Below are 24763 nucleotides of genomic sequence, written 5' to 3'. Positions count from 1 at the left end.
AAGAATGGCAGGAGGTTTAGAGACAGTGTAACTACAATCGCTTAGAAAACACAGACATAACAATTTAAAGGAATGGAATTCCCGTCGTGGCTCAGCGGTTGACAAACCCGACTAGGATCCATGAGGATGCGTGTTCGATCCCTGGCCTTGCTCAGTGGGTCAAGAATCCGGTGTTGCAGTGAGCCATAGTGTAGGTCACAGACCAAGCTCGGATCCTGCGTTGCTGCGGCTGTGGCATAGGCCAGCAGCTGTCGCTCTGATTTGACCCCTAGCCTGGGAACCTCCATATGCTGCAGGTTCGGACTTAAAAAAGAAAAAAAAAGAAAACAAAAACACAACAATATAAAGGATTTTTTTTCTATTTTAATGGACTCCCCGTTTAGGAACTACACTGTGTGGTATCTTCATTAACCACCATTATGTCTACACAATGCAACGTCTGTCACTGGATGGGGATGGGCACTTTCCCCTGATTCCAGATGCTTCTTCCAGGGGGAGGTGTGACATGCTTCATCTCCATTTCTTACTTCCCAAGGGAACAAGTATTCATTTAATTGGATTAATGAGCTTAAAGAGAATAAACTGGGTATGTTTATCTCAGCTCAATCCTTCCCTTTTTCCTCTTGGGAACTGCAATTCCTTTCTGCCCCATACGAGGTCTTTTGTCATGGGGAGGAGGAGGGGAGGGGTGGGGAGTCTTCACTCAGATTGGCATCTCTGTGGCTGGTCAGGTATGTGTGTCTAATGTGGGAAATGAGGAAACACACTTGCCCTTAGGTATAAGCCGTGACCTGTGACTTCGCCTTTATCTGCATCAGAGCAGAGGTAGGAAAGAGATGCCATTGTACTGAGCCGTACAATGGTAAAAACCCAACTAGCTCAATGGAAACCTCTACAGACACCTAAGGTCCCAGGGCCTTGCTCTGAAAACAGAATTTCATCTTGGGCAACTGTTGGAGGTTGACTGGTTTTCTTAATGGGAGATGTTAAAGAAGAATATTCATTCTGATCTTGATAAAGAATGGTAAACAGACTTTGTTCAAAGGAGCCATTACAATATTGGTTACAGGAATGACTACAATGGGGTTTTGCAGTCAGGGAGAGAGACTGGGCTCCACTCTAAGTACAAGGGAAAAAATGGTAATTTATAGCCAAGGAGCAGGATGGGGTAAGATGGGGGGTGGTCAGTGAACGAAAAATTACTAAGAGGAAACATTAGAAGTAAGGGAAGGAGTTCCCATCGTGGTGCATAGGAAAGGAAACTGACTAGTATCCATGAGGACACAGGTTCCATCCCTGGTCTTGCTCAGTTAAGGATCTGGTGTTGCCATGAGCTGTGGTATAGGTCACAGATGTGGCTCACATCTGGCATTACTGTGGCTGTGCTGCAGGCCAGCTGCTACAGCTCCTATTAGACCCCTAGCCTGGGAACCTCCATATGCTGTGGGTACGGCCCTAAAAATACCAAAAAAAAAAAAAAGAAAGAAAAAGAAAAATTAAAAAAAGAAGTAAGAGGAGATTTTGCTTAAATCATCCTGACAATATTCTTGCTGAAAGCTGGCTAGGGTGATCTGACATCGAGGATGGGAAATTCTGGTTAAACAGACTTAGTGGATTCTTGCTAAAATTGGGCTCTTGAGAGTATGTCCAAGGACCAGGCCTTGTTGACAAGAAGCTCAGAGGAGACAGATTAAAGTTTGGTCAAGGAATGAATCTTTGTTAGTGAGATGGGAATACGTGAAGTCTGCCCTATGATAATCTATGTGTTCTATTAAGCAAGCAAGCATTTTAGAAGTGAGGCATTTGTGGCTTGGCATTGGATTAACAAAACTGAGGCCCTAAGGGACTTACCCCATCCCAGGAGAGCCCAGGGTTCAGGTGCTGAAGGAATCCTTCTTTAACCAGCCCCCACCACCAGGAAGTTCTCTGGCTAAGTCTAAGCAGAGTAAGAGGATGGGAGTTCCCACTGCAGCACAGCAGAAACAAATCTGACTTGCATCCATGAGGATGTGGGTTTGATCCCTGGCTTTGCTCAGTGGGTTAAGGATCCAGCAGCATTGCTGTGAAAAAAAAAGGAAAAAAGAAATAGAAGAGGATGAATTTCAGACTTTAATTTCCTTGATCTTTAACTATACAAGCAATTGGATTTGATTATGGAGATTAGCTTCTTTGAACTTTGACTTCTCCGAACTTGAAGGAAATTTCAACTTTGAACTTTAAATTCTCTCAGGGAATTTGATAATGAGGGGCATTTATATTCAAATCTGAGACATTCCTAAATTGTTGACCTTTTATTATTGAATTTTTTCCCCCAGCTTATAATTATAAGTTCTTAGGGATGATTTAATTTCATTAAAGAACCTCCGAGATGCTTTGCTGGAAAATGTGGTTAGACATAAGCTGGGATGGGAAAGAGAGTCAATTTGCAACCACAGGTACAGAGTAGCCTTGGGTTTATTCGACTTCTGGACTCTCCTGACCCATTTTGGAGCCTTCGGGGGGAAAAACTCTAAACTGCCTTGGCGTCGTGGCTCAGTGGTTAACACTGACTAGGAACCATGGGGTTTCAGTTCGATCCCTGGCCTTGCTCAGTGAGTTAAGGATCTGGCGTTGCCGTGAGCTGTGGTGTAGGTCGCAGACGCGGCTCAGATCCCACATTGCTGTGGCTGTGGCATAGGCCGGCGGCTACAGCTCCGATTGGACCCCTGGCCTGGGAACCTCCATGTGCCATGGGTGTGGCCCTAGAAAGGGCAAAAAGATGAAATAAATAAATAAATAAAATAAACTTCCATGGGTCCCAGGAAGATTCTCAAAGAAGCCATAGCTGGTCCCTGGGAAGAGGCGACTGAGGTGGGGGAGCACCACTGCCCCGATTTAGTGCTGATTTCCAGCCTTGAGGGCGAGGCCATATTCTTGGTTGACTTTGGCTTAATGGCTAAACCCCGTGGGTTAAACATCTAGAGTTGTTATCAAGAAATACTAGTCCCCATTCTTAATAGTTCCTTCAACTTGAGGGGAAGTGCTTTCTCCATCTCCCCAAAGGAAGGTTTCTTGGTATATGAAGAAGTACATCTGCCCACTGACTCAATCCACATCCTCCAGTCTGTTCTTTGGTAGGAATAAAGGTGGTATGTCGATTTTTCAACCACATCCAGTATCTGTCTTATTGACAATTGGTTGTGAATGCGAAGTAGAAAAGAATGGTGCTTTTCAAACCCCCGAAAGAATATCATCTTCAAATTGCCTAGCAGTTTACAAGGCTATTTCACATATGTAAACATAGACACATTTTTGTGTACTATACAAGACGACATTTTTATAAATATTATCGATAAAATATATTTTATTATACAGGTCCATCTATTGTGCAAAATAATTCATAAACATGAAAACATATGTTGGCATATATGAAATAAATGTAAGAAATATTATGGTGAATATAAGTGTAATAAATATATGATAAGTAAAATTATATATATACACATATGATACATACGCACGCGTGTACACTTTTTCATTTTTTGCCATTATAAACATCCAGAATGTCTCTCTATTTTGATCTTATCTTGGCTAGGGATATTTGCAAAAATAAAAATGACCCTAGTTGTCAGACTGAAAGCAGTGGTTCTCAAACTTGAGGGTGCATCCAAAGCATCTACTAAATACAAATCAGTGGGCTCATCCTCAGAGTTTCTGATTCAGTAGGTGCAGATGGCACCTGAAGAATTTGCGTCTCAAATAAATTCCCATCCTCAGAAAATGACAGGACAAACAATAAGAGTATATTGATCCCACAGATATGTCTATGCTTGGCTAACACTTAAATTTCGTAAAGGACCTCTCTTGCCCTATGGATCTTAACATATGTATAATATCTTATGACCAAGCACAGCTCTTTTTTTTTTTTTTTTTTTTTTTTTTTTTTTTTTTTTTTTTTTTTTTGGCCATGCCCACAGCATGCAGAAATTCCTGGGCTAGAGCAGTGACAACGCTGAATCCTTAACCACAAGGCACCAGGGAACTCCAAGTTCAACATTTATAAAGGTCAGCCTCTAGTTCACTTCACCTTCGTTCTTTGCTTGTCAGCAGCTGAAGGATTAAACGGATCCCATGTCTGAAGCAGGCAGTAGCCAGCGAACACTGGGTCAGGTACCATTTTGAATGACAGCCTTCACATTCTGCAGACAAACCAAAAGTGTTGGACCGCAAATGCACATGACTCTGGGCTTTCAGAGAACTAGCCTCTGAGACTCCATTGCCAACTGTCCTTCAAAGGCTGGATGTAGTGACAAGAAAAGAAACAGAATGGCTGCCAATTTTACCACAAGTTTGGACAATATCTTTGTTGATGCATAAGACATGCCTGTTATAACAGGCATGTCTTACTATTCATTCATCGTTTAGATGAATAGTAAGAAATCACTGGTTCAAGGGACGAGTGAGTGGTTGGGATGACGATTCTGGCTTTCAGCGGGTGCATATGACGAGGAAAAGTGAAAGTGTGCATATTGTAAGGGAGGGACCAAGTCTGGACCTGAGACACAAATTGATGAAACCCAGAAAACAGAGTGAGTTAAATCCCTAGGCAAGTAAGGAGATAATTACGAAGCACTCAGACACTTTCAGCGTCTTCAAGAGTCTGTGCTCTGGGGCTGGCACATCCACATGCCTCTTCTGAGAGATTCCTTATGTGTAGGTAAGAGCACTTGCTCCCACAGAATGCCAGTCCTGCCCACAGCTGACTGGATCAGGAAGAATGCCTGATCCAAGTAGCCAGGGCTATGTGGGCACACGATTCTTGAGAGAGCTGACTTTTTTTTTTTTTTTTTTGGTCTTCTTGCCTCTTCTGGGGCCACTTCCTGCAGCATATGGAGGTTCCCAGGCTAGGGGTCTAATCGGAGCTGTAGCTGCCAGCCTACACCAAAGCCACAGCAACAGCCAGATCTGAGCTGCATCTTCGACCTACACCACAGCTCACGGCAATGCTGGATCCTTAACCCACTGAGCAAGGCCAGGGATCAAACCCGCAGCCTCATGGTTCCTAGTCGGATTCATTAACCACTGTGCCATGACGGGAACTCTGAGAGAGCTGACTTAACCAGATCTTCTGGGGGCTCAAAAGTGGCAAATGCGCCTGACAGAATGGGGTAGAAGTAGAAAGACACAGAGAAGAGGCAACAGGAAAAAAAAACAAGAATAAAAAAAAAAAAAAAAAAAACCACAGGCAGAAGTAGAGAAGAGAGAGCGTAGAGAAGGAAGGAGAGGTGGAGGCGTAAGAACAGGTAAGTGGCAGGTGGATGCCCGGCGTTGCTCTCCTTGAGCACCACTGTGGTCCCCTCCCCTGCCCACCTCTGACAGCCCTCACTGCGGGGCTGCAGAAGCTTTTCTTGTCCTTACAGTTAACCCCCACAGATGGACATAACCTGACCAAGTTTCTAGCTTTTTGCAAACACATCTTTGTTAACAGGCACAGAGACAAGAAGACATTGTTACAGGCAAGAATCTTGGGCCCAAACTGGGAAACTATGAACGGCTTCATTTCCATTTCAAAATTAATCAGGTCTGATAAAGGGTTAATATCCAACATATATAAACAGCTTATGCCACTCAACATCAAAAAAAAAAAAAAAGACCCAGTTAATGAATGGGTAGAAGAATTGAATAGACATTCTTCCAAAGGGGACAGCAGATGGCCAACAGGCACATGCAAAGATGCTCAACATCACGCATAATCAGGGAAATGCAAATCAAAACCACACTGAGATATCACCTCACACTTGTCAGAATGGCCATTATCAAAAATAACACAAATAACAATGTTGTTAGGACGTGGAGAAAAGGGAACACTTTTACCCTGTTGGTGGGAGAGTAAATTGGTACAGCTACTCCTGGAAAACAGTATGGACATTTCTCAATAAACTAAAATAGAATTACCATATGACCCAAGCAATTCCACTCTTGGGCATATAACTGAAAAAAAAAACAAAACAAAAACAAACATTAATTTGAAAACATACATACATCCCAATGTTAATAGCAGCATTATTTAATTATTTACAATTACCAAGAAATGAAGCAACCTAAGTGTCCATCAATAGATAAATGGGTAAAGATATATATATATCTTTTACACACACACACACACACACACACACACACACACACACACTGGAATACTACTCAGCCATAAGAATATGAAATTTTGCCATTTGCAGTGCTATAAGTGGACTGGGAGGGCATTATGCTAAATGAAATAAGTCAGAAAGAGACAAATACTGTATGTTATCACTTATAAGTGGAATCTAAAAAATACAACAGGAATTCTCTTGTGGCTCAGTGGGTTAAGGATCTGGCATTGTCACTACTGTGGCACAGGTTTGATCCCTGAACTGGGAATGTCTGTATGCTGCGGACACAGCCAAAGAAAACAATACAACAAACTGCAGTTTCCTGGTGGCTCTCAGCAGGTTAAGGATCCAGCATTGTCACTGCTGTGGCTTGGGTTACTATTATGGCACAGGTTTGATCCCTGGCTTGAGAACTTCCAAATGCCATGGTGAGGCCAAAAACAAACAACAACAAAACAAAAATGCCCCCCAAAATACTGAATATAACAAAAACAACAACAAAGCAGACTTACATACAGAGAACAAACTAGTTATCAGTGCAGAGAGAGAAGGGGGAAGGACAAGATAGGGGATTAAAAAGTACCAACTACTATGTATAAAATAAGCCCCAAGGATATATGGTACAACACAGGAAATACAGCCAATATTTTAGTAACTATAAATAGAATATAACCCTTAAAAATTGTGAATCATGACACCATACACCTGTAACTTATATACTATTGTCCATCAACCACAATTTTAAAAAAATTTAAAACAAATTAATCAGATCTGACTAGACAGTAGATCATATAAATGTAAGGGGACCTCAGTCTATTAGGAGCCAGTGATATACTGCATCTGGTGAAAAAACAAACTCAGTCTTAGCTGGCCTTAACAGAAGTTTAGTGTGTAGAGAGAGAGAGAAAGAGAGAGAGAAGAATGGCTGCATTCTTCCTTAAACAAATATTTGAATTAAAGTGACCCCCGGAGTTCCAGTCGTGGCTCAGTGGTAACGAACCTGGCTAGGATCCATGAAGACTTGGGTTTGATTCCTGGCCCCACTCAGTAGGTTAAGGGCCTGGCATTGCCATGAGCTGTGGTGGTTGCAGAAGCAGCTCAGATCTGGCATGGCTGTGGTGTAGGCATCTGTAGCTCTGATTTGACCCCTAGCCCAGGAACGTCCTTGTGCCGTAGACATGGACTTAAAAAGCAAAATAAATAAATAAAAAAATAAAGTGACCTCTTCTGGGCCCCACATTTATTTTTTATTTTTTAGTGATTTTTATTTTTTCCATTAGAGTTGGTTTTACAGTGCTGGGCCCCACTTTTTATGGAGACTGTAACTAGAGAGTGGATAAGCACACAGCTGCAAGGATGATTAGTGGCAGCAAAGATGAGGTGCCCTCTACAATATAGTTCCTAGACACCCCTGTACTTCCTACAGCACCTCGCCTCCTATAGTACTGCATTAACTACACCTTGTTTTATTTACTCACTGACCACATTTCCTACTGGACTGTAAGCTTCATGAAGACAAAGACATGTCTGTCTTGTTCACTGCTCCATTGCTAGTACCTGCAAAGTGAGGAGCATGGTTGGTTGTCTTGACAGACTTGTTGAAAAAAATGAGAAAATCACATTGCATGAGTAAAATGGTGAAGTAAGATGGCACCATTAAATGTGGAAATGAGAAACTCAAATGGACCAGACTGTGGTTTTCAAAAATCTGCCAGATTTTCAGGTGGAGGAGAGGCTAGGTTTATTAGGGTTGTTCAAGTGAGCAGAATTAGCACAGTGTGGAAGGGATAAGAATGCTGGTCTCTGGAGTTCCCATCATGGCGAAGTGGTTAACGAATCCGACTAGGAACCATGAGGTTGCGGGTTCGGTCCCTGCCCTTGCTCAGTGGGTTAACGATCCGGTGTTGCCATGAGCTGTGGTGTAGGTTGCAGACGCGGCTCGGATCCCGCGTTGCTGTGGCTCTGGCGTAGGCTGGTGGCTACAGCTCCGATTAGACCCCTAGCCTGGGAGCCTCCATATGCCGAGGGAGCGGCCCAAGAAATAGCAACAACAACAACAACAACAAAAAAGACAAAAGACAAAAGACAAAAAAAAAAAAAAAAAAAAAAAAAAAAAAGAATGCTGGTCTGTAGTATAGTCCTGAGCTCACTTAGACTCACCACTTAGACCTGAGCCATCATTTAATTTCTAAGCTCTGTTCAGCCTTCAACATTTAATGAACCATTAATTAATGATGGGTAGGTAGATATTACTGGGAGAGAGATTTTAATTTATTATTATTATTATTATTTTTGTCTTTTGTCTTTTTAGGGCTGCACCCACTGCATATGGAGGTTCCCAGGCTAGGGGTTGAATCAGAACTACAGCAGCCAGCCTACACCACAGTCACAACAATGTGGGATCTGAGCTGCACCTGAGATCTACACCACAGCTCACAGCAACGCCGGAACCTTAACCCACTGAGCGAGGCCAGGAATCGAACACGCATCCTCATGGATACTAGTCAGGTTCATTAACCACTGAGCCACGACAGAAACTCCGAGATTTTTATTTTAATTTCACCAAACTCCCCAACATTTACAGATGTCAGAAATAGAATGGTCCATCTCATAAAGTAGTGAGTTTTCCACAGATACAGAACTTCAAGCCGAGCTGGATCAGCACCTGCAGTGTGCGCTGCAGTGAGGATTCTTGTATTGGGTGAGTTGTTGGATAGGATGACTTTTACCCTCATCATATTCTGTAAAGTTCTAATTACAGGCTAAGTGTTTGGATCTGAACGCCAAGAATGTGAACAAAGAAGTCCCTTCTGCCTTACGCTGTGGCTTGTTAAGTAGGTGACTTAATCTTACTGAGCCTCAGTTTCCTCATCAGCTAAGTGGTGATAATAATACTTACCCTTCCTCCAAAAGACTCAAAATAGAGCTGCCTTATGATCCAGCAGTCCCACTCCTGGACATACATTCAGACACAACTACAACTCAAAAAGGTACTGCCTTATGATCCAGCAGTCCCACTCCTGGACATATATTCAGACACAACTACAACTCAAAAAGGTACCTGTATGCCAATGTTCATTGTAGCACTGTTTACAATAGGCAAGACACAGGAACAATCTAAATGTCCATCAACAGATGGATGGATAAAGAAGATGGGGTTCACATATACAATGGAATATTACTCAGCCATAAAAACGAATGAAATCATGTCATTTGCAGCAACACGGACGGACCTAGAGAGGACCATATTAAGTGAAGTAAGTCAGAAAGAGAAAGACAAATATCATATGATATCACTTATATGTGGAATCTAAAATATAATACAAATGAACTAATTTACACCACAGAAACAGACACACAGACATAGAGAAGAGACTTGTGGTTGCCAAGTAGGGGCAGAGGGGAGGGTGGACTGGGAGTCTGAGATTAGCCAAGACAAACTATTATACATAGAATGGATAAAAAACAAGGTCCTGGAGTTCCCATCATGGCACAGTGGAAACGAATCCGACTAGGAACCATGAGGTCACGGGTTCAATCCCTGGCCTTGCTCAGTGGGTTAAGGATCCGGCGTTGCCATGAGCTGTGGTGTAGGTCGCAGATGTGGCTCAGATCCCAAGTTGTTGTGGCTCTGGCATAGGCTGGTGGCTACAGCTCCGATTAGACCCCTAGCCTGGGAACCTCCACATGCCACAGGTGTGGAGGCCTAAAAAGAGACAAAAAGAGAAGAAAAAGAAAATAAGGTCCTACTATATAACACAGGGAATATATTCAACATCCTGTGAGAACCATAATGGAAAGGAATATGAAAAAGAATGTCTGTGTGTATACCGGAATCCCTTTGCTGTACGGCAGAAATTAATACCTCACTGAAATAAATTTTTGCAAAAATAATACCCTTCCTACATTAAAAGGGTGGCAAAGATCAAATAATATTTGGAGTTCAAAATTATAAAGCGCTCTACAAAAATATATTAAGCCTCTGCCCTGTTGAAAGAAAGGAAAACGTGAAGGACCACGTCTTCTGATGCCCCTGCCAAGATTCTGTCAGTCTAAAACAAGAGTGTTTCCCCTCAAATCCCCCTAGACATCTCAGAGATAGTCTGCGCCTCTGTTTCCCTGCCTGGTGAGAATAAGCCTGTTAACTTGTTTTTTTAGTTGTGGTGATTTCACTTGCTACATACATGTCAAGTTGCACCTGACGAGACATTAAGATATAATGTCTCCCCTTTGCTCACGAGCACAATCCTGTTAAATTATCCCTTTATGCTCGCATTGATTTTTTTTTTTTGCTTTTCAATTTTAGGTCCTAAAAATAGCATATTCTACCCGACTGCTTTAATGCTTTCAAGCAAGGAGAAGGGGGCCTGGCATTGTGGGAGGTTCATGCAAATCCTAGTGAAGCTGGCTCTCCTTCAAGACAGCAAGAGCACCGCCAAATGAGCCTTGATCAAGGACAGCCTGGCGATCCCAGCATCTTGTCTGCAGCCTCTCATTCACAATCTCCTGTCACCCTCACAGGAGCCAAATGGGAACACAAGATGGGTTTTATAACCCCTATTTAACGGAGAGGAAAAGCTAAGATACAAAACATTTAAGTGTCTTTATAAAGTTACCCAGCCCCGTCAGTGCTGGACCTAGGCTTACAAGCTTGGCTTCCTGTTATCGGCACGGTATGCTGGCTACTACATCATCAGACACCTTCGGATGATCCCGCCTTCCCCATGGCTTGATTCTGCTCCTACTTCACTCTTAGGAGCATGGCATGCAGATCTTTCAACCCTGGCCAATCTTGCTAGGAAAGGCTCTGAGCTTTCTTACGGCACTCATGGCACCTTCTCAGACAAGCTTCAGGAACCCAGTCAAGAAAGGATCCTCAGCACAAGAAGAAGTAGCTAAGAGAGGTGTTCCCAGCATGGCTCAGCTGTGACAAACCCCACTAGTATCCATGAGGACACGGGTTTGATCCCTCACCTCAGTGGATCAGGGATCCAGCATTGCCATGAGCTGTGTAGGTCCAAGATGCAACTCAGATCCCAGGTTGCAGTGGCTGTGGTGTAGGCGGCAGCTGCAGCTCTGATTCAACCCCTAGCCTGGGGACTTAAAAAAGAAAAAAAAAAAAAAGGGAAGTAGCTAAGAGAGCAAATTTGTCTCCATTGCGAAACTTCAGGGTTTGGCTCTTCAAGTTTATCAGAATATTGGGGGGCAAATAAAAGCTAGGGGCTTGGGGCTTGGTCTACCTGAGGTGGAAGGAGACCCTGGGTGAAAGGGATATACCTGCCAGGTGTATACAGTGACTTCCAATCTAAAAGTACTTTCATGAGTTCCCTGGTGGCCTAGAGGTTAAGGACTTGGCATTGACCATTGTCACTGCTGTGACTTGGGTTACTGCTGTGATTAGGATTCAGTCCCTTGCCTGGGAACTTTTGCATGCCACAGGCACAGCCAAAAAGAAGCACTTTCACACTGTCACTTTTCTTTTTTTTAGGGCTGCACCTGTGGCATATGGAAGTTCCCAGGCTAGGTGTCGAATTGGAGACACCTAGCCTGGGCACAGCCACAGCAACACAGTTGCATCTGCATACGCCAAAGCTTGTGGCAACATGGGATCCTTAACCCAACTGAGCAAGGCCAGGGTTCGAACCAACATCCTCACGGATGCTAGTCAGGTTCTTAATTCTGAGGCACAACAGGAACTCCCCACCCTGTCACTTGATTTGGTCTGGGTGACACCTCAATGAGATGTATGTCAGATGGGCTGGTGGGGGGAGTGGGGTCTCTCCCCTTCACAGATAATCAGCTGAGGTTAAATGACATCCATGGCCATGAGCTAGGAAAGAACTACCGGTGACTTCTGGCCTATGGACAGCGACACTAAAAGATTCTGTTTTGTCCATATATGAATCTCAAGGATTGACTCACATTTACAGGGATATATTTAGGAAGTCTATTTTTGGTCTCCCAGAAATAAGATTACCTTGTCCATTATTCTCTCTCTGCAAAAGGCTGACCCTAGGTTATTAATGGTAGGTCCACTCACCCTTTTCCCCTTCAAGGCCAGGGAGGCCCCTTTTCCCTGGATGTGGCTCTTCTGGGAGAATCCCAAAGAGAGACACTGGGCATGTTTGCTCTTAGATTTTAAACCAGTTAGAGGGAGTTCCCCTTGAAGCTCAGTGGTAATGAACCTGACTAGTATCCATGAGGACGCAGGGTTGATCCCTGGCCTCGCTCAGTGGGTTAAGGATCTGGACTTGTCGGGAGCTGTGGTGTGGATCGCAGACGTGGCTCGGATCCCACATTGCTGTGGTGTGGGCCGGCAGGTGCAGCTCCAATGAGACCCCCAGGCTGGGAACCTGCATATGGTGTGGCTATAATAAGCAAAAAAAAAAAAAAAAAAAAAAATTTTAAAAGAGAGACCTCCCCAGGGCTCAGAGGGAGAGGGGCTTTCCCAGAAGGCACTCTTGCACAAGAGCCCCCACTTTTTTTGATCCCGTTCCCCCCAAAACACACACCCCAGTGAAGACGTCCTGACCTTGGGGGACACCCCTTCACACCAGGGCAGCGGCCAGCCAGTCCACACCTCCAGGCTTCTCAGCAAGCGGCCTGTCCCTCCACACACATAAGGGCCTGGCGGGCCGATCAGAAGCAGGTCTAAGGGGAGGGGAAGCCTGAGATGCTCCACTAACTGTGGAGCCCGCAGAGGTGGCCCCAGAGGGCCCCAGCCCCCTTCCCGCCCTGGGCTCCGCCCCGCAGCGCGGGGGTGGCGGGAACCTCACCGCAGCAAGTTGAAACAGGACTCCCGCCTCCCCTCCCAGCAGCCAGGCTTTAAATAGGATTAATGAGAGAGAACATTCTAAACACGGCTCTGAGAGGTTCCAGAACAGGCAGCCGGCTACTTCCTCTCAAGCTGCCATTTTGGACCCGTTCCCCTGACTGTACCCACCCCCCCACCTCCACCTTAACTTCCAGCTATTTCTTTCCGACTCGCATTGCAGCTCTGCTCAGAACCCAGCCTCGGATGGGCCACCCCAGTACTTCTTTTGCCTCCTGCATGAGCCAGCCAAGTGCCCTCTGCCTCAGATTAAGATGGTTTATCTTCTACGAAGAAATTCAGACCTAAGGGAAGGGGGCGGGACGCAGAGCAGGAAAGGAAGCCGCCCTCAGCCTTCAGGGAGTTCTATTTGCCCTAATGTGAAAGCTCTTTGTTTCTTTTTACAGCTGCACCTGCAGCACATGGAAGTTCCTGGGGTAGGGGTGGAATCGGATCCCCTTCTGGGACCTACGTTATAGCTTGTGGCAACGAGAATCCTTAACCCACTGAGAGAGGCCAGGGATCGAACCCTCATCCTCAGAGCGACAGAGTCAGGTTCTTAACCAGTTGAGCCACAGTGGGAACTCCTGAAATGCTCTTCGTTAACAATCATGGTACCCCTAGAATTATAGATGTTATTTTAATCACCTGTACTGTTTTTCCTGCATCCCTTCCTGTGGATTTATATGTTACTATCATTCAAAAGTGCTGGGAACAAGGGGGCAATCTGGGGGCAAAAGACTTGGCCAAGGTCACTAAGGGCAAGTCTAAATCAAACCCAAGTCTCCAACTCAAACTGCAGTTCTTTGTTGGGGTTTGTTTTTTTGTTTGTTTGTTTTTTGGTTTTTTGTTTGTTTGTTTGCTTTTTAGGGCCACACCCGAGGCATATGGAGGGTCCCAGGCTAGGGGTCGAGTCCGAGCTGTAGCCACCAGCCTACAGCACAGCTCATGGCAACGCCGGATCCTTAGCCCACTGAGCGAGGCCAGGGATCAAACCCGTAACCTCATGGTTACTAGTCTGATTCGTTTCCGATGCGCCACGACGGAAACTCCCAAACTGCAGTTCTTTTTTTCCACTCCACCATGCTGAATGGGCTTCAGGCCAGATCATGAGGTTGCTTCTAATTGGAAGAAATAGGGTAGAAAAGGCCCTGGGTTTCTGATTGGGGGAGGGGAGGTGGCACAGAGAACAAGAGCAACTGAAGGATTTTCCCATAGGATGGGTGCTGTGCCCAGCACATCACAAGTATTGACTCGTTAAACCGTTAAACCCTCCCTTCCACTCTTGGAGGCAGGGATAGTACCAGGAACCCTCTAGCAAATGGAAGCACTTTCACACTTACCCCGATTATACCCTTGAGGCAAAATTAGTCCAGGGTTAGTGCTGAGCCTCTTCTGGCTACAATGCCACACTTGGCTGCTTCCATTGTCCTTCTTTGCTGCTCCCAGCAACCTTAGGTAAAAAGAGTCAGAAAATGGGAGTTCCCTCTGAGGCACAGTGGGTTAAGAATCCAGCGTTGCCGCAGCTGTGGCTTTAAAAAAAAAAAAGAGTCAGAAAATGAAGTAACCTCAGAGATTACCTGGTACAACCACCTGCCACGTCTCCTACTCCCCACCTCCTCTATTTTTTTTTTTTTTTTTTTTTTTTTTGCTTTTTAGGGCTCCACCCGCAGCATATGGAGGTTCCCAGGATAGGGGGTCAAATCAGAGCTATAGCTGCCAGCCTACACCACAGCCACAGCAACGCGGGATCTTTAACCCACTGAGCAAGGCCAGAGATCAAACATGAGTCCTCTGGTGTTCCTGTCATGGCACAATGGAAATGAATCTGACTAGGAACCGTGAGGTTGCTGGTTCAATCCCTGGCCTTGCTCAGTGGGTTAAGGATCCAACGTTATTGTGAGCTGTGGTGTAAGTTGCAGACGCACCTCAGATCCCGAGTTGCTGTGGCTGTGGTGTAGGCTGCCAGCTGTAGCTCTGATTCGACCCCTAGCCTGGAAACTTCCATATGCCACCAGTGTGGCCCTAAAGACGCACACACCCACACATACACACACACACACACACAAACCCAAAACTGCATCCTTATGGATACTAGTCAGGTTTGTTAATCACTGAGCTACAACAGGAACTCCATCAGACAACCCAGTCTTGATCCCAGCAACTCTTAGGGGACAGCTTTCAGCCTAGGACTCCTGGTGCTGCTTCCTGAAAAATCACAGAGTTAATGTGTAAATTCCATTTCAGCACACAGGGTCTCAAAAAACCTCTCTGCTATTTTGTTCTCCCACCTCCCCCGTCCCAGGGGGGGAGGAAGTGAGCGTGCCAGCATTCGCCATAGGGGAGCTGAATGATTTCCCAGAAGTCATAGTCTCACATGCTCTATTTGTTTAAATGAGTTTAGGGCTATAAGCAAATGTGAGCCTGACAGGCCCATTTACCAAAGGCCTCTCTCAGAACTGACAAAGGTCAAGCCAACTTCTTTGTCTGCTCATCGCTCCTCAGCCCTGGGGAGAAATGCGCCCAAAGCCAATTAGTCCATTAGTCACCACCCACGTGCCACAGCAGGCTGAGTGTTATTAGGGAGACAGAAAAATAAGAGGTGGTCTCTGCCCTCACTGAGTCATTAAATATTTGTTGAAAGCCTATCATGGGCCAAGCATGGAGCTGACCCCTTAAAAGTCTAGGAGGAAAATGAGATTCATTCGTCTGAAATAATAGAGCACAAGTTACAAAGTGCACCAGGAAAGAAAAACAGCAGGTTGTGGATGCGTTATTTGACAGGACTTGAGTGGGAGTAGGGAATGTAGGAGGGCTGGGGCAGGGCTTGGGGAGGGCCATGAAGACACTTCCATGCTGGCTTGAAGGAAGTCAAGAGCATGGAGGTGGGAGTTCCCGTCGTGGAGCAGTGGTTAACGAATCCGACTAGGAACCATGAGGTGGCGGGTTCGGTCCCTGCCCTTGCTCAGTGGGTTAACGATCCCGCGTTGCCGTGAGCTGTGGTGTAGGTTGCAGACGCGGCTCGGATCCCGCGTTGCTGTGGCTCTGGCGTAGGCCGGTGGCTACAGCTCCGATTCAACCCCTAGCCTGGGAGCCTCCATATGCCGCGGGAGCGGCCCAAGAAATAGCAACAACAACAACAACAAAAGACAAAAAGACAAAAATAAAAAATAAAAAATAAAAGAGCATGGAGGTGGAAGTGGCCTTGATGGGGGTGGGGAAGCCCGGTGCCAATGAGGAGACATACCTGCTGGGCAGAGGGAGAAAAAGAGATGAACAGGTTAAATGAAGAGGCACACTGTGGAAGTGCAAAGCAAAGAAGTTTAAACTTGGGAGTTCCCGTCATGGCTCAGCGGAAACGAATCTGACTAGGAACCACGAGGTTTCGGGTTCGATCCCTATCCTCGCTCAGTGGGTTAAGGATCCGGTGTTGCCGTGAACTGTGGTGTGGGTTGCAGATGCAGCTCAGATCCTGTGTTGCTGTGGCTGTGGTGTAGGCCGGCAGCTGTAGCTCCGATTAAACCCCTAGCCTGAGAACCTCCATATGCCAGGGGTGCGACCCTAAAAAAAGAGAAGTTTAAACTTGATCGTGGTAGGGGCAGAGGGAGCTACTTATCTCTTGTGCTTCCAGTGGTCCTGGAAAGCTCCAATTTGTATTAGGGGTCTCTAGTCTTGAGCAGACCTGAAAAGAGTCAATTCTACAGAAATAACTGGGAAGAGAGAGCAAAGGCTTCAAATGGGCCTCGTTTCAGCCCTTTCTCGTCCACTTAATGATGGGACAAGGGGGAAGTTATTTAACCACTCTGAGCTGCAATTCCTTCACTTGGAAAATAGAAATAATTATTTCTACAGTTATTAAATAAGAGGCTATAGAGAAAGTGTCCAGCAACATGGAGGTGCTTTAATAGACAAGCAATGATTATTAACTCTCTCCACAACTTCCCCCTTCTCTCTTGAAGACAAGGAGAGAGAGACAGGTGTGTCACAATATCTATTCCACACCTAACCCTTTGGTCAAAGCCAAAATAATCTCACTGAGCTTGCCAATGATTGCCTGATGATACAGCTAAGCCTGTCCAGTGTCAGCAGAGAGCTTTCTAGGAAAGGTTTTCTTTTCTTTCTTTCTTTCTTTTTTTTTTTTAAGGGCTGCACCCGTGGCATATGGGAGGTCCCAGGCTAGGAGTCAAATTGGTGCTGCAGCTGCCAGCCTACACCACAGCCACAACAACATGGGATCCGAGCTGCCCACATGGCAATGCCTAATCTTTAACCCACTGAGAGAGAGGCCAGGGATCGAACCTGCATCCTCATGGATACTAGTTGGGCTCGTTACTGTTGAGCCACAGTGGGGACTTCCCAGGAAAGGTTTTCTTGATCCCAGGGGGGAAAAAGAAAGATGCAGGAACAAAGGTCTTTAATCCTCAGACTCTTGCTGCTTCTGGGTATGACAACTAGACTGATGTTGTCCTTAGGGCAAAACCCTTACTCAGGACAGCAAACTGAGAGATGGAGAAACATGATCTCTCATGAGAGTGCAAAGCCAAGGTATGAACTAACCTGGGAGCTATCTCTTCATTCATTCATTCATTCATTCATTCATGAGACTTCTTCCTATTATTTAAGCCAGTTTGATTCAAGCTTTTCTGGTAGGTGGAAACATTTGCCTGCTTCACAGTTTTAGATGAACTAGTCCAAACCCTGGAAGAGATAGACTCCATGACAGGTGATAGCCCAGAACCTTTCAGAGAGAGGATGTTGGATTAGAAATAGCCTATTGCAGAAAATAATACAAGAAAAAGAATGTATGTACACACACACACACACACACATCTGGGTCACTTTGCTGTACAGCGGAAATTGATAGAACATTTTAAGTCAACACTACTTTAATTAGAAAAAAAAATTTTTTTTTTTTTTTTTTGTCTTTTTGTTGTTGTTGTTGCTATTTCTTGGGCCGCTCCCGCGGCATATGGAGGTTCCCAGGCTAGGGGTTGAATTGGAGCCATAGACACCGGCCTACGCCAGAGCCACAGCAACGCGGGATCCGAGCCGCGTCTGCAACCTACACCACAGCTCACGGCAACGCCGGATCGTTAACCCACTGAGCAAGGGCAGGGACCGAACCCGCCACCTCATGGTTCCTAGTCGGATTCGTTAACCACTGCGCCACGATGGGAACTCCAGAAAAAAAATTTTTAAAAGAAATAGCCTATTGCATCCTACTGAAAATCGTACTGGGGTGGGAGGAGTCAAATCAGAACACTACCTTCTCATATTTCCATAATCCAGTGCATTTACATTGGTGGGTCTGCTGAAAGGTTGTCTTATGAGCCTAGTTGGCTGGTGGCTGAACCAACCCTTATCACACTAGAAGCTCCTTAGTGACATCTGAACCCTGGTTTTGCATTAGCTAAAGTGCCTGCCTGTGGTCTACACTGCCTAAACTAAACCACATTCAGGCACTGCAGGCACTGTATCAGTCACAGCGTTGCCCAGGCAGATACAGGACCCAAGTCTTAAGATCCAGGAGTCCCAGCTCCAGTGAAGCTGGGATGATTTCTGATCTTCCTCCCTTTTTTATTTATTTTTATTTATTTTTATTTTTTGGCCATGCCTGCAGCATGCAGTACCTGGGCCAGGGATCAAACCTATGCCACAGCAGCGACCCAAGCTGCTACAGTGACACTGGATCTTTAACCCACTGAGCCACAAGAGAAGTTCCTTATCTTGCTCTTTGACTCGGTTTTCTTTTCAATGACAGAGTGGTATGGACACATTCTCTAAGGTAACTTGTGAATCTTAGTGGTGGGTGATGAGTCATCCTAGGAGAGGAATTCTGAAGTCAGCAAGTTCTCCCCAGGGCATCTGGGAGTGTTTCTTCCCTCTACAAATTCCCTAGTCTCCTGAACCTGAATATAGGTTAAGTACTAGAATAAAGTTATAGCTGATAATGTCACTGATGATAACGATGATAATCGTCACAACAATTAATGCTAAACAATTTCTGGAAGTCACACAGTACTTTCTTTTTTTTTGCTTTTTAGAGCCGCACCCATGGCATATGGAGGTTCCCAGGCCAGGGGTCGAATCGGAGCTACAGCTGCTGGCCTACACCTCAACCACAGCACCTTGGGATCTGAGCCACTTCTTTTTTTTTTTTTTTTTTTTTTTTGTCTTTTGTCTTCTTTGTTGTTGTTGTTGCTATTTCTTGGGCCGCTCCCACAGCATATGGAGGTTCCCAGGCTAGGGGTTGAATCGGAGCTGTAGCCACCGGCCTACGCCAGAGCCACAGCAATGCGGGATCCGAGCCGCGTCTGCAACCTACACCACAGCTCACGGCAACAACGGATCGTTAACCCACTGAGCAAGGGCAGGGACCGAACCCGCCACCTCATGGTTCCTAGCCGGATTCGTTAACCACTGCGCCACGACGGGAACTCCTGAGCCACTTCTGTGAACTACACCACAGCTCACGGCAACAGCAGATCCTTAACCCAGTGAATGAGGGCAGGGATCAAACCCACAGCATCATGGTTCCTAATCGGATTTGCTTCCGCTGCGCCACAATGGGAACTCCCATGTAGTACTTTCTAGGAAAGGAGAAACACTACTTGGATTTTATCCAATTTGTCTTCATAGCACTCAAAGAAGTCAAGGAAGAAATGTTCCTTCCATGGAGTACCTGGTGGCCTAGCGGTTAGGGATTTGGTGTTGTCACTGTGGCTAGAGTTCAATTCCTGGCCCAGGGACTTTTTTTTTTTTTTTTTTTGCCAACCTGTGGTATATGGAGTTTCCGGGCCAGGAATCAGATCCAAGCCACAGCTGCAATCTACGCTGCAGCCACAGGAATGCCAGATCCTTTTAACTCACTGGGCTGGGGATTGAACCTGCATCCTGATGCTACAGAGTTACAGTTGTACCACAGCAGGAACTCCTGACCCGGGAACTTCTGCATGCCAAAGGCAAGGCCAGAGAGAGAGAGATGTCCTTCCCAAAGCAAAGGAGAGTTTAGTAACAGCCAGAAATAAGAGGTGCAAGATGCCCAGGAACAGGGAATTCCCTTTGTGGCTCAGTGGTAACAAACCTGACTAGTAAGGACATGGGTTCAATCCCTGGCCTGTGGAGTTCTCATCGTGGCTCGGTGGTTCACGAATCCGACTAGGCACCATGAGGTTTCGGGTTCGATCCCTGGCCTTGCTCAGTGCATTAAGGATCTGGCGTTGCCGTGAGCTGTAATGTAGGTTGAAGATGCAGCTCAGATCCCAAGTTGCTGTGGCTGTGCTGTAGGCGGGCAGCTACAGCTCCAATTAGACCCCTAGCCTGGGAACCTCCATGTGCCACAGGAGTGGCCCTAGAAAAGGCAAAAAGACAAAAAAAAAAAAAAAAAAAAAAAAAAAATCCCTGGCCTCATTCAGTGGGTTAAGGCCCCGGTGTTGCCATGAGCTGTGGTGTAGGTCACAGACGTGGCTCAGATCCCATGTGGCTGTGGTTGTGGCTGTGGCTGTGGTGTAGGCCAGCAGCTGCAGCTCTGATTCAACCCCTAGTCAGAGAACTTCCATATGCAGCCCTAAAAAGCTAAGCAAAAAAATAAAATAAAATAAAAATAAAGCCCAGGAACACAGTTGTAAGAAATGTAAATTCAGGTTATAAGAGCTTCACTTCCAGAGCAACTCCAAGGTAGCTATTTTCTCCTGTGGAGGAGGACAGGACGCTGGTCAGGCATCCTCTGAGATCAGTGGCATCGGCTCAGCTTCTGGGAAAACCAGTCTGCCTCTACTTTCCTGGGGTAGCTGGGAGATAGAGTAGAGGCAACCTGCTGATCCCTTAAGGCTTTTCTCAATGATCTAACATTATAATATTTTCTCATCTACTTTTGGAGATTACTCAACCTCAGCTAAATATAGTCAGCCTTGGAGTTCCCTCTTGGCTCAGCATGTTAAGGATCCGGGGTTGTCACTGCTGTGGCTCTGGTTATAGCTGTGGCACAGGTTCAATCCCTGGCCTGGGAACTTCCACATGTTGCTGGCACAACCAAAAAAAGGAGAAAGGCTGACTATATATATATTTGGGGAGGGCGCAGTCATGGCATGAGGACGTTTCTGGACCAGGGATCGAACCAGTGCCACAGCTGTAACCAGAGCCACAGCAGTGACTTTACTGGATCCTTAATCTGCTGAGCCACAAGGGTCAGCCTTTCTTACTTCCCAACACAAGGCCCTGAATATTTCTCTCTTTATTTACTTATTTATTTAGTCTTTTGTCCTTTTAGGGCTGCACCCACGCCAGATCTGAGCTGCATCTGCGACCTACACCACAGCTCACAGCAACACCGGATCCTTAACCCACTGAGCAAGGCCAGGGATAGAACCCACAGCCTCATGATTCCTGGTCGGATTTTTTTTTTCCACTGTGCCACGATGGGAACTGCAAGACATTGGTCTTTGAACAAGAAACTTAGAGAAGAAGCCAAACAGTTATTTAAACTGCAATAGAAACACCACTGAGCAAAGCAGTGGTGTTTCTAATTCAAATAAGCTACAGGGTTAACTGATCCATGGGCTTGGTCCTCTGTGTGCGAACTGAGGTCCTAGAGATAAATAACAGAATGGTAAGCTAGAACAGTAAGCTGCTTGAGTCTCAGATAATGAGTGGATGAGGATAGCAGAGACTGTTTCATAAGAACATACTTTGTGACCCAGCTTCCCAGACTCAGCTGAGGCAAGGAAGAGCCTGAGTGATGCGGAGGTCCAAATGGAATACCCAGGGCCTGGGAAGGGCAGCACCCCTTCATGAGACAAAGGAAGAGGAGCCCCAGTGAGAATCCGACCAGGGGGTTTAGGGGCAGACGCTCTCAGGCATTACATTACCATACCCAACAGCTGAATCAGGAAGCTAATTGTGGCCTTGTACTTTTGGGACCACATTCCTGAGGCTTTTATGACCACACACACACACACACACACACACACACACACACACACACACACGCTGTATCATCACAGCTCTCCTCTGCCATTCTGCTTGCTTACTTCCATCCCCACCCTCAGTACACCCCACTCTATCTCTGAAGATTCCCTGCCCAGGGTGTTTCTATTGTTCCAGACTGTTTCTGGATTCTACTCCTCACACACCCCCCAATACTCTGCCTAGACCCTTTGCCTAGCTCAGTCCTTCTCAGAGGGCTGTAGGTCAAGCTCCAGAATATCTACCTAAAATGCCACAGTCCATCAGTGCTGAAGGAAGACACTTAAAGAGTCTCATCCAGGAGTTCCCATCGTGGCTCAGGGGTTAGCAAATCTGACTAGGAACCATGAGGTTGCAGGTTCGACCCCTGGCCTTGCTCAGTGGGTTAAGGATCCAGCGTTGCTGTGAGCTGTAGTGTAGGTCGCAGATGTGGCTCAGATTCTGTGTTACTGTGGCTCTGGCGTAGGCCGGCAGCTACTGCTCTAATTAGACCTCTAGCTTGGGAACCTCCATATGTCATGGGTGCAGCCCTAGAAAAGCCAAAAAAAAGAGTCTCATCCAGACTGTCCACTTTGCCCATGAGAAAACTGATGGCTTTAGAGAAAGGAGCCATCATTCTACTTTGGAGCTGACACATAGAAGCTGTAGTAGTACTTAGGTTTTGTTTGTTTTTTGCTTTTCAGATCTGCACCTGTGGCATACGGAAGTTCCCAGGCTAGTTGATTCAGAGCTGTAGCTGCTGGACTACGCCACAGCCATAAGCAATGCCAGATCCAAGCTTCATCTGCAACCTACACACAGCTCACGGCAACGCTGGATCCTTAACCCACTGAGTGAGGCCAGGGATCGAACCTGCCTCCTCATGGATCTTACTCAAGTTCGTTTCCACTGAGCCACAACGGGAGCTCCTATAGTAGTGCTTATAATAGCTACCATGTGTATGTACTTACCACACACCAGGGATTCTTATTTAATCCTCACAACAAATCTATAAAAAAAATTCATCCATTCAAGAAATATTAATTGAGGGCCTATTATGTGCCAGCCAAGTTCTGGGTGTTGAAGATACATCTGTGAACCAAGCCAAGTCTCTCAGCCATGAACTAAAGAGGCCATAAAAAGGAACGAAATAATGCCATGTGCAGCAACATGGGTGGATGTGGAGATTATCATACTGAGTAAAGTTAGTCAGACAGTGAAAGGCAAATATCATAGGATGTCACTTCTATGTGGAATCTAAAAAAAAAAAAAGGATACAAATGAACTTATGTACAGAACAGAAACAGACACACAGACTCTGAAAACAAATTGTGGTTACTAAAGGGGACAGGTGGGGGGGGGGGTGGACTTGGGGCTTGGGAATGGCTTGTGCACACTGAAGGAGATGGAAAGATTGGCCAGAGGGGAACTGCCATACAGCACAGGGAAATCTATCTAATATTCTGTGATGGTCTATGTGGAAAAAGAATCTGAAAAACAATGGATGTGTGTAAACATCTAACTGAATTACTTTGTTGTACAGAAGAAATTATCACAGCATTGTAAATCAACTATACCTCAAGAAAACTTTTGAAAATGAAAAGAGAGCGAGAGAAAGCCAGTTCCTGCCCTCGGGGAGCTTAAATTCTGGGTATTGTTTTTTGTTTTTTCGCTTTTTAGGGCCGCACCTGTGGCCTATGGAGGTTACCAGGGTAGGCGGTGAATCGGAGCTGTAGCTGCCGGCCTACTCCACAGCCACAGCAACGCAGGATCCGAGCCACATCTGTGACCTACATTAAGCTCACAGCAATGCTGGATCCTTAACCCACTGAGACAGGCCAGGGCTCGAACTTGTGTCCTCATGGATGCTAGTCAGATTTGTTAACCGCTGAGCCAGAAGGGGAACTCCAAATCCTGGGAATTGTTACCCCCTACTTCATGAAGGAAAACATCGAGATATAAGAAGGTTAATGGCACTGGCTCAGTGTCACAGTTGAGCACCAGCGCCTGACTTTTTAGAGCTCGTGCTTTGCTGCCTCCCAGGAAGCCTAGAATTGAGAGTTGGAGTCTTCAGTGTCAAGAACTGGAGGTAATGAGGATCCCCTCCAGGGTTTTGAGTAGAGAGGTGGCGGAAACAAAATGGTATGCTTCCCTTCAGGCTGCCTCCCCCTTCTCTACTTATAACCAGAAGTCAGCCACCTCAGTCTTCCCCCTCTGACACTCCCTGGGCAGAACGATGCCTGGTTTTAAAGGATTAGCCTCAGTGCACCCTCCAGACCCCAACCTCATGTGACACCTGGAACTGCACTTAACAGGCCCTTTGTCCAACCAAAGCTTGTAGGTTCAGGTCCCCTCCTAGCTCAAATGCTAGAAAGTGGGAGTACTCTGGCAGCCTAGTGGTTAAGGATTTGGTGTTGTCACTGCTATGGTGCTAGTTATATCCTGGCCTGGGAAATTCCACAGGCTGTGCGTGCAGCCAAAAAAAGAAAAAAAAAATGCTTGAAATTGAAATGAGGGTGGTAGAGAAAATGATAGTGTTAGAAAGGTACTGGGAAAGATGACTAACTATAAAAGGCCTCAGCTTCCACCTAAAACTCAGGCCCTGGGAGGGAACTGGAAACGTTTGCTTTTGAATTGTCTTGGGAGTGGGGGTGCCAGTGGTCTGGGCTCCAGTCTGTAACCCTGGCATGGTGAACCAATGCCCCTCTCTGGGCTTCTAGTGTGGACTTCGAACCTAGCAATCAGTCTTTCTGCAGAGTTTGGGGGTTGGAGTGAGGAGATGGTGCTGAGAAAGTGAAACTTGTAAGAAGAAGGGGTGATAAAGAAGGGAGGAAATAAGAAAAGGACAAAAAGAAGGAATTGAAAAAGAGAAAGGGGGGGA

General features: G+C 45.9%; 1 long non-coding RNA gene across 1 annotated transcript; it reads right to left on the bottom strand.

Annotated features, from left to right (window-relative positions):
- Positions 1 to 343: 343 nt before the first annotated feature.
- On the bottom strand, positions 344 to 12839 carry LOC110256784 (uncharacterized). Its single transcript, XR_014826199.1, has 2 exons — positions 12641 to 12839; positions 344 to 4178 (listed from the first exon to the last, which is right to left on the bottom strand). It is a non-coding gene; the product is annotated as an uncharacterized LOC110256784 (long non-coding RNA).
- Positions 12840 to 24763: the final 11924 nt, after the last annotated feature.

The sequence above is a fragment of the Sus scrofa genome, chromosome 14 (assembly GCF_054392235.1).
Source record: "Sus scrofa isolate SSC_HxYL_T2T_F1_AM1 chromosome 14, Sscrofa_HxYL_maternal_Yorkshire_Landrace_v2.0, whole genome shotgun sequence".
Taxonomy (NCBI): domain Eukaryota; kingdom Metazoa; phylum Chordata; class Mammalia; order Artiodactyla; family Suidae; genus Sus; species Sus scrofa.
This window is presented reverse-complemented; position numbering and strand designations above follow the sequence as displayed.